At 46.3% G+C, this 17,159-nt stretch overlaps 1 pseudogene across 1 annotated transcript; it reads right to left on the bottom strand.

The window, feature by feature from the left end:
• Positions 1-13,714: 13,714 nt before the first annotated feature.
• On the bottom strand, positions 13,715-14,180 carry LOC308558554 (large ribosomal subunit protein uL23 pseudogene; annotated as a pseudogene). The gene has a single exon. The product of its transcript is annotated as a large ribosomal subunit protein uL23 pseudogene (transcript).
• Between the last annotated feature and the right edge of the window lie 2,979 nt (positions 14,181-17,159).

The raw sequence follows: 17,159 nt of genomic DNA on the forward strand, positions 1-17,159 counted from the left end.
TGGAGTGGAGCCCAGCTGGGTGTGGCTTAGCGGTTGAGCGTTGACCTAGAACCCAGGCAGCCGGGGTTCGATTCCCAGGCAGGGCACATGCCCGTGGATGACTCTCTTATCATTGATGTTTCTATCTCTCTCTCTCCCTCTCCTTACCTCTCTCTAAAGTCAATAAAGATATATTTAAAAAAACAATGGAGTGGATTTTCAGCAGAGATTTTTAGCTGCTATGCTAGTTTTATGTCACCAAGGTATAAAGTAGCTGTACTAGTTGTATCTCGAGTTATTTTGACTAGTTCTTAGAAATGACTGAATAATTTTGCTCTTCCTAAAAAAAAAAAAAAAAAAAAAGTACATGATAAAGATAGGTAGGTAACCATGAATAGATGAATTTTACAGATAATCCTCAAACCTTATCTAAACTCTTGGCCAATAGCTTCCTCTCTGGCCTTTTACCAGAGTCGTTAATGGGAAACAAGTGACTGTGAGAATCTGAGTTTATCTCCTTTTATTTCCGGCACACACCGCCAGTGGTGATGCTAATAAACAATGACATGGAAAAAACACAGGTGGCAGAAGGATGGAGAGAAGACACAAAAACTCGCATGGTTAAAGCACTAGCAAGACGGGAGTTGTGTTGAAGTTGGAGGTCTCACGGGAACACTATCCCTGAAGATGGGGGAGGGGGCAGCGGAGCCTCATCAGGCCTGGGTCTCTAGCTCCATGTTTCACAAAACACTCCCCAAGTTTGGAGCCCTGCTTTTACCAGACAACACACTTCCTTCCAGGTATTTTGAGATCCTGAAGATGTGGCCCTCACTAAATGGAAGTGAAGCAGCCTTTCCTCCTAAGTTCAGCATATGTTTTATTAATTTTGAGAGAGAGAGAGAGAAACATTGATTGGTTGCCTCCTGTATGCGCCCCGACCGGGAATCGAACCCACAACCTAGGTATGTGCCGTGACCAGGAATCGAACCTGCAAGCTTTTGGTGTACCAGATGACGTTCCAACTAACTGAGACACCAGCCAGGGCTGCTTAAAATTTTTTTCAGTCTGTGCTGCCCCTAAAGGCATTCTAGCCTCTGCCTGGTGGTGAGGCCAGGCCGCACCCCCATCTCACTCTAGAGGCAGCCATGGGCTTTGATGTGTAATTTGAGGCAAGCTATCTTCTGCCTCTCCTTCCTTTTTTCATTAAAAACCACTGTATGGCCACAAGCGCGGGGGCTCTGGCTGCTCAGCAGCGCCATCTTAGAAAGGGTGGGGTGGGGGGGGATTCAGTTGCTTAAACCTCAGCCAACTGAATCAGATAATCCTTTGTTGTGATATTTCAAATGCAGCCTTTCAAACTTGCTCTCAGAAACTGTCAGGTACTCGCTGTGGAGACCTTGACCTTGGCAGGTAGGACCAAAACATAAGCTTGCAAGCGGAGGAAGACAGCGGCGTTTCATTGCTCACAGAGACAGGCTGCTGGGGCGCTTCGGGCTGGGCTTTTGATGAACAGAAAATGTACTGAACTTATTTTCCTTTTTGTGACATCCTGACACAGCATTTCTGGTTTCAAAGGGAGCTGTGTAAAAAGACCAACAGAAACCCCACAGAATGAGACCACCTTAAAATCAAGTTTACTGACTACATGGGAGTTAGCTAGAGTTGTGTTTTAAAAAGAATAAACCAGAAAAAACACGTCTCTGCTGCGTGGTGCCCACTTCTATCTAAACAGTTCTGAAGTCCAGATGCAGGCTGTCACTGGAGCATCTCTGGAGAGAGCGTGGGAAGTTAAAAGTTAGTGTTTTTGATTAATTAATAATCATCCTCAGCTGTGTTGGCAAATGATAAAAACAAATTGTCTGCCTTTAAAGTGAGGGTGGAAGATGTGCGCTTCCCCACAACCGAGGGGAAGGAGGAAGAGCCCCGTTGGCCTAGTCTGCCCTTGGCTGGTCGGCTGGGGGCTGAACAAAAACGACGTTGTCTGTCTCTTACCCTTTTTAATCATGACAACAACCGTGGCTTGGGCAGTCAGTTAGGGAGGGAGGTAAGGGAAGCCGGTGTCTAAGGAATGGCCCACAGCACTATTTTATGGCAACCAAGTTTTCTTCTAGAACAACCCAACTGAGCGTTTGCAGGAATAACTGTTTCCCCGTGTTTGTCATTGTGAAAGTCCTGTAAGCATGAGTCAGCCGGTTCCAGCTGAGTGAGTGTGTGTGTACTGGGATGAGGTGAAGCTTTATTAGTTGTTTACAGGAAAAATGCAGACCCCTATCCTTTTTTAATTTGCCACCTATAAGCAAAACAATGACTCGATGTCATTCTTTCTGGAAGACTCCATGGCTGCGGCCGGTGCCATCTTTCTCCCACCCTAGCCTGTAGTTTTATTTTTGTTTTTTCTATCATCACTCGAGGATATGTTTATTGATTTTTAGAGAGAGAGGAAGGGAGAGAGGGAGAGAGAGAAACAGATTGGTTGCCTCCCATACGCTCCCCAACCGGGAACCGAACCCGCTCCAACCCCCTGAGCCGCCGGGCCAGGGCCCGAGCCTGTGGTTCTTCAGCCATGCTTCTCTTATCACACTCACCATTTATCGCTCGCTGGGTGCTACAGTCACTCTTATCTCCTCAAATGTCACAACGCCCTCTCTTCCTGGCAGCACCCGGCACAGGTTACCGGCTGAGGAGCACACAGCATGGGAGGGTGGGCCTGTGGGGGGTGGGGGGGGCCTGCCGGGGGGGGGGGCTGCCAGGGGGGCACCGTGCTCACTCTGTGGCTCCGCCGTGGAAGTTCTATCTGCCCCAGAGACTGGGCCGTTTTTCATCCCTACTGCCAGAGCGAGGGTGCAGGCTCTGATTAATCTTTGCCTCTTCTGCCCTCCTGGTCTGCCAACAATCCCCATCTCCTGCTTTAACCCGTCCTGCACCCTCAGTCCCCCTCGACTCTGTACCATCCAGCCTTGCGACTTTCCAAGGCCCTTCATTCCTCACCAAATAACCCAAACACGCTCCTTCCAACAATTCAAGAACCTTTGCGCCATGGACCCAGAATACGGTCTCCATCCCAACTCCTATCACCCGAGGTGTCAAATAGCCAACACACTGTTTCTCTCAAAATTCACTCAGTTTCCTACCTCCATCCCTGAGGAAAAGCCCCACTCAGCCTTCAGGGCTCAGGTCAAATGCCACTTCCTCCATGCAGTTTTTATTTCACTTAGTGGATGTGATTTCCCTTCTCTTTACCCAGCATTCTGCTCCAAGTCTTCCCCTTCCTTTGCATTAGTTTCTTTTTTCTTTTTTTTAATATATCTTTATTGATTTCAGAGAGAGTAAAGGAGAGGGAGAGAGAGAGAGATAGAAACAACGATGAGAGAGTCACCGATCAGTGCCTCCTGCATGTCCCCAAGTGGGGATTGAGCCCGCAACTCAGGCATGTGCCCCTACCAGGAATTGAACCCCGATCACCTGGATCCTAGGTTGATGCTCAACCACTGAGCCACTCCCGGCCGGGTAGCATTAGTTTCTTTAGTTGCTGATCTAATTACTAGATTAAAAACCCCTGAGGGCAGGAAGGCCAAGTTCATCTTTGCCTCAGAGACCGAAGCACAGTGCTGGAAACCGAGAAATCCCACTTGTTGCTGAATTACGCTCAGAGGGAACCAGGGGCCAGGCTCTTCTCCTGCTGGGTGTCTGCAACCTAAGGCTGACAGGTGCCAGGATAACATGGAAAATCTGCAACTCCAAAACAATTAAATATTCCCCTATATTATTTTCCTACTGCTGCATAACAAATCACCACCAATTTAGTGGCTTAAAACAATGCCCATGTATTATTTCACAGTCCTGTAAATCAGAAGTCCAGGGCAGCATTCCTGGCTCTCTGCTCAGGGTAACACAAGGTTGAAATCAAGGCACTCCTGAGTTCTTGCCTAGGGCTCCGGGGAAGTTGTCTACTTTTAGCTCTTGTCAGTGGTAGAATTTTGTTCCCCGAAGTCCTATTATGATTAGGCCAGGCCCACTGGGATAATCCTCTTTCTTAAGGTCACAATGTAATCATGGGAGTAGAATCCATCTGTAGAAAAAGGGAAAAATTCCCCTTTCCCTCCTCTGTGTTTTGTTGTGCTTTTTTTTTGATGATCAAATAATCAAATCAACAAGAGGCAGATTGACAAGAGAAAATCAAATCGAATTTTGTGTGCACAGGAACCCACATACACCAGAGAGTCAGGGACCCCACACACATGACAGAAATGACAGGTTCAAAGACAGAGCTGGAAAATGGGTATATATGACATTCTGAGCTAGGGATGAAGTAAGGTCCTTTGGGATTTCAGAAAGTCATTTCAGGGAGAGCACACATTTAGTACTATAATTAGTTTGCCCTGCCTTATAGATAGGTCAAAAAAGGTTATCTCTGACAATCTCTTATTATGGCCAAGGCTTCTAATTCAAATTCCTCTAGATAGTTTAGAGTAGGGATGGGAGGGAGCAGAAGTTTCTCTTGAGCCTGCAGGATCTCAGTTGCCTCTAGCTCAAAATAATCTGCATACGCCTGAGGTACATCTTAGGGTGGCACGTTCTGAACCCCCACACAGGGTGTGCATACAACAAGGACAGGAGGAAATGTTGGGTCCATTTCAGGATTCTGCCTATCACATCACCTTAATATCAATCTGAGGCATTACGAGAGAGCTGGGCCAAATCAATTTTGTGGGCAAATGGTGACTGGAAAGACCACCATGTTTCTTTACTGAGTATAAGAAGAGACTTGTAGGAAAGGGAAAACTTAGGAGTTCTTGAAAAGTTGGAAGGGACCTAGAATTCCTACAAGATCCTGAATGGTATAGGAAGGGGTGGGTTTTCCAGACAGAATGGAGATGAGGAAGGTGGTGCAGGGAGTGGATGAAGGAACTGCTGAACCTGAAGAAGAGAGACCAGTGTGAGCAGCAGCAGTAAGGAAGGAAACAGGCCTGGAAGCCCCAAGCCAGGGCTGTGTTTCTGATCTGCCCTGTGTGGGGAAGTTGCTGGCATGACCAAGGCTAAGGGCATAGGAGACCATTGTATTGAATATGTTGGAGCGAGTGGGACAAGATTACAAGAGGCCATTTGGAGCTGGATAGCCCATGAGATGGCTGGGGAGCGCTGTGAAGGGAGACTGAGGAAGGCAGGGCCTTAGCTGTTGAGCAGATGGGCACAGGACAGCCAGAGTCAGGGCAAGATTCACCAAGTACATCACAAAAAAACTTTTGCTATGGCTAAAGCAAGAAACATCTTCCCTGAGATCACAGAGTCCAAGGCAGAGACAAATGTTGGCCCAGGAGGCACAAAGTATGGGTCTTGGACCCAGTTTACTGCTGACTTGCTCTGTGACCATGGCACCTTCCTTGACCTTTCAACGCTTTTGTTTCCTGATCTGTAAAATGGAGACTGACAACAACCCTGCTGGCTGCTTGGCTTAATTAGTGAGTAGAAAATACTTCGCAGTCACCAGGTACCAGGACCATGCCTTTTCCCATTCTAGCTCTGCACTGTGGCTCTGCTAGTGACGGGAGTTGATGGTTCAGTGCTGAGGGGGTGCAGCCAGGCTGTTCAGAGGTCTCCTCCCTGGGCCTGGGCCCAAGGAGATTCACATCCATATAGGGTGTAAATCACATAGCAATCCTCGTTCGAGAGAGACTACCTTTAAGCTATATGATAAACTCATTAGATTCCTTTCTAAAGGAACTCTCCTGAGGTTTCCAGGGTGAAGAAGGCTCCATAAATCACAGTTAAATCACCCTGTCATTCATTTTATCAGGTGAAGCCCAAATGTCACTGTTGGAAACTGTGTCAAATTGTGAGGCTATCATGAAGTCTTTGCAACCAGAGCTAAGCAATAGCTTCCACCCTGTATACCTCACAGACAACTCTGGATCGTAGTATAAACAGTAGGCAGGCAGAAGTCCATTCCTACACAGGGCTCAGATCAAGTCTTCAAATTCTCAGGACAGTATCAGGCAGTCATTGACATGTCCTAGAATTTTTCAGCCCTCGATAAAGCACTTAGAAAGAGCTGGGCTGCCTCTTCAAAGACTTTGAGGAGCGGACAATGATGTGAATTGAGAAACCCAAAGTGAAAGAGTCCTGTGGCAGCTGCTACTTCCCAGAACTCGGGCAAACCATGGCAGAGAAGTGATGAAGCCAAGATTGCCGGACAATGCACCAAACTTCAGAGAGCACTCTCCAAAGCAACCCGTGGGATTTTGCTCTAACCTGATGAGTACATGGTATCAGGGGTTCTTCAAGGCCTGAGCAGGAAGATCCTTCTGTGACAGAATATATCTTGTGACCTGAAAGTGCTCCACTGACAACATCCCCTAAGGGTTGGTCTTCTCCACGTGGGTTCCCAGAGCACAACTGGGCCAAGAAGTTGGGCAGTGAATCCCAACATTAGGAGCTCTCTGTGAGCCCACCTGCCCCCTCCACTCCCAGGGCAGACTCAGGCTTAGATAGCTATCCTGGGAAGTACTGCTTGGCCTGGGATCAGCCCCTGAGCCCTGTGACCCCCACTTTGCGTGGCCTGGACCAGGTCCAGAATCTTCTAGAGTTTCTAGGTAGATAGGTCTGTCTTGATTCAGAGCCCAAGGTCGCCTGCAGGGTCTCAAAGAATGTCTGGTGACAACCAGAACTCATGTTAGAAATGATCCTCCTCTGGCCTCTCTGCACAAACTGGGAGTTTCTTTCAGCATTTTTCTAGAATTGAGCAGTGTCTGGCTATATCTTCAATTCCCATGGCTGTGCCAACATGGTAATTCTTGGTGCTATTTTTATTTCTGAACTCACTACATTTAAGATCTAGAACTCCATCATGCCTCTGCTCTGTGAGTAGCAGGAACTAGCCTTCTAAAGAAAGACCCTTCTGTAGTTTGCTTAACTCAAGCATTGGTTTATAGGAAAGAATATTCCCGGTAACTTCACCACAAAGGGGGAGTGACTTTGAGCAAATCACTGTATTGCTTTGGACCTCGACTTCCTCGTCTAGATAATGAGATTACTGGACCAGATTGGCTCTAAGGTGCATTTGGGCCTTAAGGTCCCATCATCTGTGATCTGACCATTCTGGGGCTTCCCTGGAGAGCTTCAGTTATTCATTCAGCAGTTTACTCAGCCTCTATCATGTGACAACTGCTGCCCTAGTCTTGGGATATACTGTGAACAAGGTGTGGCCATTAGCCTCGAGGAGATTATAGTCCAGTAAAAACTCACCAAACTTTGAGACAATCATGGGGTTCACCTCATTAGTTTTCTCTCTCAAGGATCTCTTCATTGCCTGACATCCAGTGTCTTGAAAACTGTTATTTCATATATTTTGTCTGTTTTCTTTGGTGAGGCTTGTTTCAGACCAGAGGGGAAATTTGGTCTCTATTATTCCATATTGGTAAGAAACAGAAATCCCATAAAAAATTTTTCAACCCTATAACCCAATCAAAAAGATTAGAACCTGAATCCCCGTATTTACATTTCTTTGTAAATTATATATGCACACATACTTGTGAATATATATAGTAAATATCATGTTTTTGCTGTTACCACTAGTAATAGTGAAGCTTAATATCTTTCTTCATTTGTAGTTAAAACAGATATAATTAAAAGTTGAAATATTTTCTTCTTGCATTTCATTGGATCACTTGTGTACTCCACAGGTCCAGAGCAGACAGCCTCAGAAGTCCAGCTCTGTGAACTGTGAAAGTAAATTGAAAAAGCTATCCAAGACACTTGCTATGGGGAACATTATACATTCAGGTCCAAAGTGAGACAGAAATAGGAGACTGACACGCTGGCTGATACAAACTAAAGCTAAGGTTCTATGGAAATGGTTCTTCAAAGATAGAGTTCGAAAATATTTCATTCCTTGATCCCTTTGGCAAAATTCCTGTTATCTTTTCTCTTTACCTTGATCAGGCCTTATTTAAATATCAAAAGCTCCCTAAGTAGTAAATGCATTCTCAGAACTATATTAGGTAATGTGGGTGGATGCAAAAGATCTTTGAATACAAAGGCCCATCTTGAGTTTAGCCATATTTGTGCTGTGGGTGAGATGCACCCGTAGGTGGGCTTTAACCACTTGCACCTGAAAAAAAAGAAACCGGGCACCAGGGCTGAGCTGCATTTCCTTTCTGAGACTAGAGAAGATGCCAAGAGACCTGGCTCGCTCCTTTTCTCAACCAGCCTGTTCAACCTGGCCCTTGAGCTTGGCTCGCAAAGCAGCAGCAGCAAGATAGCAAGGGGAAATCAGGCTGGAGAAATGCGCCTGCAGAGGCTCAGGCAAAGGGGGAGCTCAGGGTGCTAATCACTTTCACTCTGCTGCTGCTGCTGCTGCTCCTCCAGCGGCTGCAGGCCCCCCATGCTGCAGCCTGAGGGTCAGTATAGCAAACAGGCAGGAAATAGAACTGTCAGCAGAAAGGGTAAGAAAGAAACCTATTCTTTCTCAGACAGAAGCTTATTTCCACCCTGGTCCACAGCTTCAAAGGGCAGCTGCCTCTCAGGGAGAGTGTTTGACCAAATCCGGTTTGCATGTTTGAGATAAGACCATTTTTCGATCTCTGAAGCTGAGTCCTAGAAGGCCCCATTCCCAGCAGCCTTTGCCTCCCGTCCTTTCCCTCCCCCTCAGGCAGCCCAGGTTGCTCGGCTGTCCTGGCTGACCCCCGAGGAGGGGGCTGTCCTCCGCATGGACACTTCTGGAAACCTTTGCACAAGAACAAACTGCACAAGCCTATCTATGTGCGCGAGGCTGAGGGAAGAAAAAGGGAAGAGCGTTTTCTGCTTATGACTGGGGTCCTGTTATTCACCGGCTTGGGTGTTTCAGCTGAGTTTTGTGGATTAGGAGGCCGAGTCATGTCAGCACCAGAAACCTCTCTGGTCTCAGTCATATGTGCTGCCCCACCTTTTCCCCGCAGCCCCTGCCGTTCCTTTAAGAGAGCCCTCCCTGTTTCACGCTTTCAGAGTGAAGCTGCTTTGAGTGGTGTCTTGGGTCACAACCAGCTCACATTGCCCTGCAGAAGCTGAGAAGAAGTCTGGGGCACTTCTCTGTGCCCCCCTGGCCTTGCAGCCGAGGTGGGCAGGAGGCAGGACTCACTGCGAGAGCTGGGCTCTGGTGCCTGGCAGCGTGGAGCTCCCGTCCTGCCTGATGGTTCAGGAAAGGAATGCTGGTCACACGAAAGCCAGGGGCGGCTGTGTGATGTGGGAGACAGCGAGGGCCGTGTTCCCACACTGTGAGCCATGATGACACTGTTAAAAATGGCTGGTGGGCGGAGGAAAGTGAAAGAAAAAGAATAGGAGGAACAGAAACCAAAGTGAGACGTATGGTAAGACCAAGCAACAGCAACGGCCAACTCACGAACAGAGGCCAGGGACAGGATGGGCCTGGCGGGGAATCTGGGAAGGGCGGATGAATGCAACTGTGGGAAGGAAGGAGAGATCAGACTAGGAAAACAATGAGATACAAAGGGGGGACGTGATCATTTGTTTGAGGACATGGCAGGTGTTCTGCCGACACATACACCAACAGTGTGTGTTGGAGGCCAAACCCAAGGACACCCCTGGGTGCATCACCTTCAAAGCCCCAAATACAGGACAGATCAGCCCCTGACAATGAAATCTACGTCTCTGCTTGCTCAAGGCCTAACTATATTTGGCAGAAAGGGCCTGTGAGACACTTAGGAGAAAAGAAAGGGCATGTAAGCAGAGGGAAAAGACCAGGGAGATGCATATACGTAGTCACAGCCCTTCCACGAGTGGATCCTCATCAGACCTGCTCATGGTCTGTGGGTGACTCAAGGAAAAGAAGCCATGGCTTCTGGCCTCAGGAAATTCACAATCTAGGAGAAGGGACAAAATGTACATACACAAAGCAACAAACGGCAGTGACACTATTGGGATTGCTCACATGAACACAGTAAGAGAATGCTGGTTGAAAGCATGAATGAATAAAATAATCAAGGAAATGAAATATAGAAAGGCTTTCTTGACAATGTCCCTTTGCGGGGAAAAAAACAATAAACAATGAAGGAATTTGACTGAATTGGATACAAAATTTTAAACTGGGCCAGTAAGGTTGCCCGGGCTTGGCTATAGCACAGCAGAGGAGGCAGAGCTGCCAAATCCAGCCTTCTAGGGAGCTGGATCTACCTAGACCTGATATTTAATTCAACATCTTTTTTTTTAAAATTGGTGCCCCCTGGAATCATGTTCAGCATTAAAAGGCAGCAAGGAAAGGTTGTCTAGGTGGCCCTCCAAGAGGCCAGCTTACCAGCATGGAAGCAGGACAGATGTTGGAAGACAACTTGAGATCAAAGATCAGATGAATAACAGGTTGGAGGGAGGCCAGGTAGGGGAAGAGGCTAGTTGCGTACATGTGAGTCAAAGAGCCAAGGGCATCCAACTTGCAGTCGAGGAAAATGGATAGTGAAGGTGGTAATAATTACACCTAACATTTATTGAGTGCAAACCGTGTGCCAGGTGCTATTCTGAGCACCTTACACACATTAGTTCACATGCTCCTCACTACCACTCTATTTAGTATTTATTATTACCATTTATTATTACCATTTTATATACGAGGAAACTCAGGCACGAGATCAAGCAGTTAAACAGCAGAGGTTAGCTCAGGTCCCTAATTAAATTCTGCAACACCCTCTCTGAAGCCACAGAAAATTCAACGACTCTGTTTCTTCATCTGTAAACATTTGTTATTTAACCCTTAACCTGTTTATAGAGACATTATAAATGATAAAGTATTTGTGAAGAGGCATTATTAAGGCAATGCTTTTTTCCAGAAATACTAAATACGGCTCACTTTCTCATGCAACACCTCAAGGCCCTTAAGAAATCTACAGAAGCTCATCAAGTACAGAGCCCTCCTCTGTGTTCACAAGAGATAATGCCAAGGGAACCTTCTCTTAAGAGAAAAAAGGCCTCTTTCTGACATCCCCTTACAATTCTTACAAGGCTGGGGGAATGGAACTCTTCTTCTATAAAAAGGTTCCCCACTGAGAAGAACAGCCAGGTTCTTGAACTCCCCGGAACCTCTCTCACAAGGACCATGCCGAGGACCACGCCATCTCAGAAATCAGGTTTTGAGTCTGAGAAGTAGCAGATAGAGAAATAGATAGCAAATACATCTGTTTTCACAGAGCCTGTTGTTCTCTGTACTAACTGCTATAAAAATGACATGAAACTAGCCACACATTAGTTTTGGTTCTCGTGACTAAATCAAGGAATGGCATGATGGTGCTGTGTCATTAGAAATGAAACCAGTTCTTATACAAGAGAACGGGGTCGACATTTTAATAACCTGAACGATTTCATAGAAAAATCAAAGCTGAAACTTCAACACCCCAGCCCTGAACACCTGCTGCTTGAGTTTGGTTCTGAGCCAGTGAAACCTCTTTCTTGTGATGAGGACATGCAATGGGCCCTGACTTGCCCGACACCGTGGTGGCCGGGGACATCCTCCTGCCATCTCCTCCCTGCCAGGTGGAAGCTCAGCTCAGTCTTGCCTTTGGCAGGACTGACTGTATTTGGCATTTTAAGAAAACATACAAAGTACCTCATATTTGATTTTCATTTTTTCAACTATGTAACCTTATATATTTTGATATATGCAAATGACCTATCTAGGTGTATGAATTTGACCTAGGTGTATGATCCACATATTTTCAGATAAAGAAAGTGAGACTTAAAAGGTTAAGTGACTTACCTAGAAGCAAGCAGACTGGGTTCTGACCAAAGGTTTTCTTTTTCTATATCTGCATTGTTCCAATGTGGCCTTTACCACAATAATAATGATGTTGATATGGTAAACACCATAGGTTGCCTCCCCAGAATCCATTCTCCTTTTCTCCTGTTATAAAACCCACATTTTGCCTTGAGGGAACCACCCCCTCTGGCTTCTGCCCCTTTCTCTAACAGGTGGATATGTGTCCAGCTTCCAGGGCTACCCTGCTGTGCTTAAGCCAGTCACAGTATCCATCTCCTGGCCATGGTGACTGGCTCAGGGGTGGGCCAATGGCCAGACTCAGGACAATGAGGTGTGAGGAAATGTTTGCTGGGGCTTCTGGGAAAAAGCTTCCTCAGTCCTCTGTTGGGTCACCAGAGGGGACAATCCCTCTTTTCCCAGATGGAATGTCCAACATTCCCTCGGCCTTTGTGTTACCAGGAGAAGTGCCCACCCAAGGATGAAGCCGGCACACAGAAGAGGCAGTGCTATGAACAAAGCAGACACAGAGCTGGCATTCTGAGGGGGGTACACGTTCTGGACTGTGCTCTGGAGTTGCCATGCAGCGAGCCAATGCATTCCCTTTGTTCACTTAAGCCAGGTTGAGTCTGCTATCCTGCCACACGAGAATTCTTAGGCAACGCGAACACCACTGGCATCACTCCCAGTGACATCTGATTGTCACTTTGGCTTCTCAGTCAATAGCATACCCATTTGACCAAAGTGATCAATCCTTCAAAATTAATCAGCATTTCTGGAGCACACCCATGTCTGGTGCCTGACTTCCCAGAGAGGACTCACACTTTTCTGTTCCTAGGCTCTGGCTCCTTCCTTTTCCTGCTCCATGTTCAATCCGTCTGTGCTAGACCCACCTTCCTCCTAGTCCCTCCACAGGGACAGGAGGTGGCCACACTCCGCTGAGGACACCAGCAGGGGGCTGGACAGTCAGCTGCAGAGCTGGGCATCAGCACTGTCAAGAAAAGGATGCCGAGAAAGGATTTTGCCATAGTGTATTTTTAATGCAGCGTAAAACAGGTGGGAGAAGGTTCTTTGAATGGTTAGCTACATAAATCATTACCTCACCAGCTCCCCGTCAGAACGTGGACTCCCAAGGAATTGTGGCACCCCTCTGAGATCTTTATTTGCTAGTAGTTGACTCTCATGGAGGTTCAAAGATTTGGCATAAAAGTTTACAAAATCCCATGGGTCCAAAAATCTGTGATAACTAGTTTTTGTAATTCTACTCAATCTCAGTTTCTCTTAAGAAATTCTGTCATTTCCACTTCTGGCCAATATGACTAAGCACAGAGGTAGAAACACAGGCTAAATAGTTAAAAGAATCCTGTAACTACCCTGTGTAGAGAAAGAAAGCATAAGCAAGTGTTGGTGGGGTTAGACGTGTGTGAAGGAGGGCCCTCCCGCTCCCTTTCCCCCACACCCAATCTATCGGCAAGACTTACCATTTTCCATACATGTTGTGACTGACTCATCCATTTCTCTCCATTGTTACTACAATTGTGTAATTTACTCATTCCCCAAACATACAGTGAAGGTCTGCTCCAGTGGCTGGGAGAACAAGACCGACAATGAAATGTGCACCACTCATGCTAGTGACTCTTCATGCTTTAGCCACTTGTAAGAGCCTTTGCGCTTCCTATTTTGTTCTTTCCTTCCAGTCTCTGCATAGTAGCCTAAAGGATCTTTTTATTTTTATTTTTTACGGTGAAAAATAATTTTTTTCTTTTTTTTATTAAGTCATTTCATTCTACAATAGCCCTATGCAGACAGTGTTATTATTATTGTCTTCATTTTAAGATGAGGCAAAGAATTCAAGTTACTCACCCGAGGTCTCATAGCTAATAAGTGGTGGGATTTAAATTCAGGCAGCCTGTATTAGTTATCTATTGCTGTATAACAAACTACCCCAAATCTTAGTGCATAGTGAAAAATTTTTATATTTAGAATTAGCCAGCTGGACTCAGTTTAGATGATCCCAATTTTGTTGGCAACATCCAAAGCATCATAGTTGGGAGCCAGTTGGACCGATGCCTTCTTCTCTCCATCGGGCCTGGTCAGGGTGTTGACCTTGGCCACATCAATGTCACAGAGCCTCTTCACAGCCTGTTGGATGTGGCACTTGTTGGCCTTGGCATCCACAGCGAGCACGAATGTTTGCTGATTTCTATCTTCATGGCTCACTCGATATCAGGGGAACCTGGTGATGGCACAGTGGTCAAGCTTGTTTCTCCTATGGGCACTCTTCCGAGGATATGCAGGCCGCTTTCAGAGCCCGAGGGTCTTGGGTGACATCAGAAGGTAGATGACGGGTGGGTCTTCTCTTTCTTGTGGCTGTGGATGCCTTTCAGCACTGCTTTCTTTGCCTTCAAACCTTTGCTTTGGCTTCAGCTTTGGGAGGCACAGGGACTTTCTTCTTCACTTTCTGCGCCATCTTCATGAAAAGGCCTAAAGGATCTTTTAAAAATATCAATACTTCTTTGTTTAAAACCTTCCAATGGCTTCCCATCACCCCTTAATTAAAATACCAGGCTTCCCGTGCCCCGTGGGTGGCTGCTGCCTCACCTCTCTGGCCTCTTCTCACATCTCAGGCTCGTTCCTCACAGTCACTCTGGTCTCCTTTCAGACCCTCAGATATATTCTCTCTTCAGCGCTTTAAATCTGCTCTGATTTCCTCCCAAAACAGTGGCTTTCAAACTTTTTTTGACGATAATCCCCAGTAAGAAATGCATTTTATATCATGAACCAGAAACACACATCAACCTATACATAGGTAACACTAGTTTTCTATAATAATACTTTTGGTGTTTCCTATGCCTTTTTTAAAAAAAAAAACAAAACAAAAGCTAGTTAAGGCGAACTAATCTCAGTTTGAAAACACTCCTCCACCTGCTCTTTAAATGGCCAAATCTTTCTTCAACTTTCAATCTAAGTGTTGGCCACTCACGGGGTTTCTCTGGCCACCTGATCTAAACCAGGCCCCTGATTTAGGTGACTTTTCATCTGAGTCCCTTGTTGCTACCCTTCATAGCACTTATCAGAGTTATAATTACATATTTCTCCCATGAGACTTGCTCACTGTCTCGCACACAACATTGCTGGCTTCTGAAAGCAGGGGCTTGGTCTGCTTTGTTCCCCATTGTCTGTCTAGCATCCGGTTCAGTGATTTGCATCAGAGTAGAATATACATCAATATTCACTGACTGACTAACTAAGTGTTGTTGAGATTTGGATTTTAAAGGCAACCTCTCCAAAAAGGAACCAGGTCTGCTTGGAGAAATGGCTGGTTCTCGGGCTGGGGCAGGAAATATACAAGTAGTGCCAGAAAGTAAGGAAAACCCAAGGATGGGTCATGTCAAAGGGACACAGAAACCATGCTGGAAGAGCTCCCAATGTTCAAAGCTGGAATAATTTGAGCAACAAAATAACCTATTATCAGATTATAACCCAAAGTATTGAATAAATATCCAGGAAAGTCCATACTGATAAAAATACACGGTTGTTTAAAAAATACATGGGGGTGTGGACGAAAAAGGGGCCACATGCTGAACCTGACAAGCTCAGGGGAAGCCTTACAAACTCAGAGACAAAAAGAAACCACATAGGATGGTCTGAAATGAAAACTTTCTAGCTCTAACCTGGTAGGTAGTCATGTCCTAGGCCAGTATCTTTCTTGACAAAGTCCATCTTTACTTTGACTGAGCCTGTCTGTTATCTTTTTGCATCCATGATAACATACCTTTGGAATGTCAAGGTAATTTCCTTTTTCCAGATCCTTCAGGGCACAATCTCCCACCAGAGCAGGAGGCCACAGAGACCCTCATTGTTACTGTTTTAATTGTCAGCTGTTAACTATCCTGTGCCCGCCTGTGTATATTCATTTTACTTTTTATCCGATCCCAGAGACCCTCTCCAAACTTTGCTTTCTCCTGCCTCCCTAATCTATCACCAATGAATTTCATGTAACCCTTTACATCTTCCCCTTCGATTCTGATGTATAAAATAAGTGGTAAAGGTGCCATTTTCCAGAGCATTTTCTCAATCCTTTGAGATTTTGTTTCCCAGCAATTGTCATCAATCTGGCTCAAATAAACTCATTGAAATTCTCCACAGGTTTAAATATTTCTTATGTTGACAGGGGAGAAGAGATAAATCTTCCTTACAGAAGAATTTCAAATAATTTATATAGACACTAACCTCCAGGAGGTGAAGCTTAATTCTCCCCACCCCACCCCACCCCCTAGGGGAGAGAAAGAGCTGAGAATAAGGTAGCCAAGGCCTGGCTGGCTTCGGTAAGGGGGACTCAGGCATCCCCGCCGGAGTGCAAGCTCCCTGAAGGCAGGGGCCTTGTCCGTCTTTTCATTATATCCCTAGTGCTAGAACTGTGCCTGGAACACAGGAAACGTTCATAAAGGTGTGATGAGTAGACGAGTGACTGTATAAATGGACAAGGCCCTACTGTTGCTGTTGTAATTAGCTAGTTGATATTAATAAAGCAAGCAAGGGGAAATCAGACATTGTAAGTAAGCATGATCACCTTGGGAAACTTCCCCAGGAGGCTACAGCTTCACACAGCATGGTTCCTCCCAGGGGATTAACCCCCTCCCTCATTCAGTGCCTGGTGACTGTGGGGAGAAGGGGGGGACAGGCCCATGCACAGCAGAAGCCAGAGTAGTGCAGGGGAGGTGCTTGCCTACCAGTCTAGCTTGGGGAACAATGGATTGGCTAGAGGGTGGACCCCATCAGAAGCACACGAATCTTGAAAAGTTAATCAGTTAGTCTGAAGACAAAGAGTTCCCTTGTGCTTGTTTGCTCCTGTTCCCTCCTGTCCATACCCTGCACTTACCCATGCACTCACCTGTTCTCTCTTCATATTCATGTGGCCTTAAGCAGCCGCATGCCCACGGCTGTGCGGACCCTACACACAGTAGACTGCAGCTGGGCACACAAGCTGAGCTAGTCGGATGCTGGACTGGACTGGACTTCAATGTGGAACAGAAACTACCGGCAGTGGCCCTGCTGAAGGGCAAGATTGGACTTCTTCCATGGAAAGATGCACAGAGATGGGACCCTGGAGGGGAGCCCCCTTAATTTTACATCATCAATAAAGCTTTCCACGAAACCCCATGCTACCATGGGGGCCTCAGGAAATTTTTTCCTCACGGCACCCCAAGAATTCCACTTCCACCGATAACACCACTGGAACTCCACCAGAATTCCAGAACCACCTGAACTCCAGAACCACTAGGTCTCCCAGGTGCCTACTGGATCTGCAGTTTTGTACATGGCGATGACTGTGTTCGAATCATCAGGGCACCTCTGGAAAGCATGTGCACGGTAGCACTGACTTTGAATGGCCCTGATGTTCATCCACAGACACTGAAGTGCTAGGACATAAGCTTAGTTCCTTGAA

The sequence above is a fragment of the Miniopterus schreibersii genome, assembly GCF_964146895.1.
Source record: "Miniopterus schreibersii genome assembly, chromosome: 6".
Classification (NCBI taxonomy): domain Eukaryota; kingdom Metazoa; phylum Chordata; class Mammalia; order Chiroptera; family Miniopteridae; genus Miniopterus; species Miniopterus schreibersii.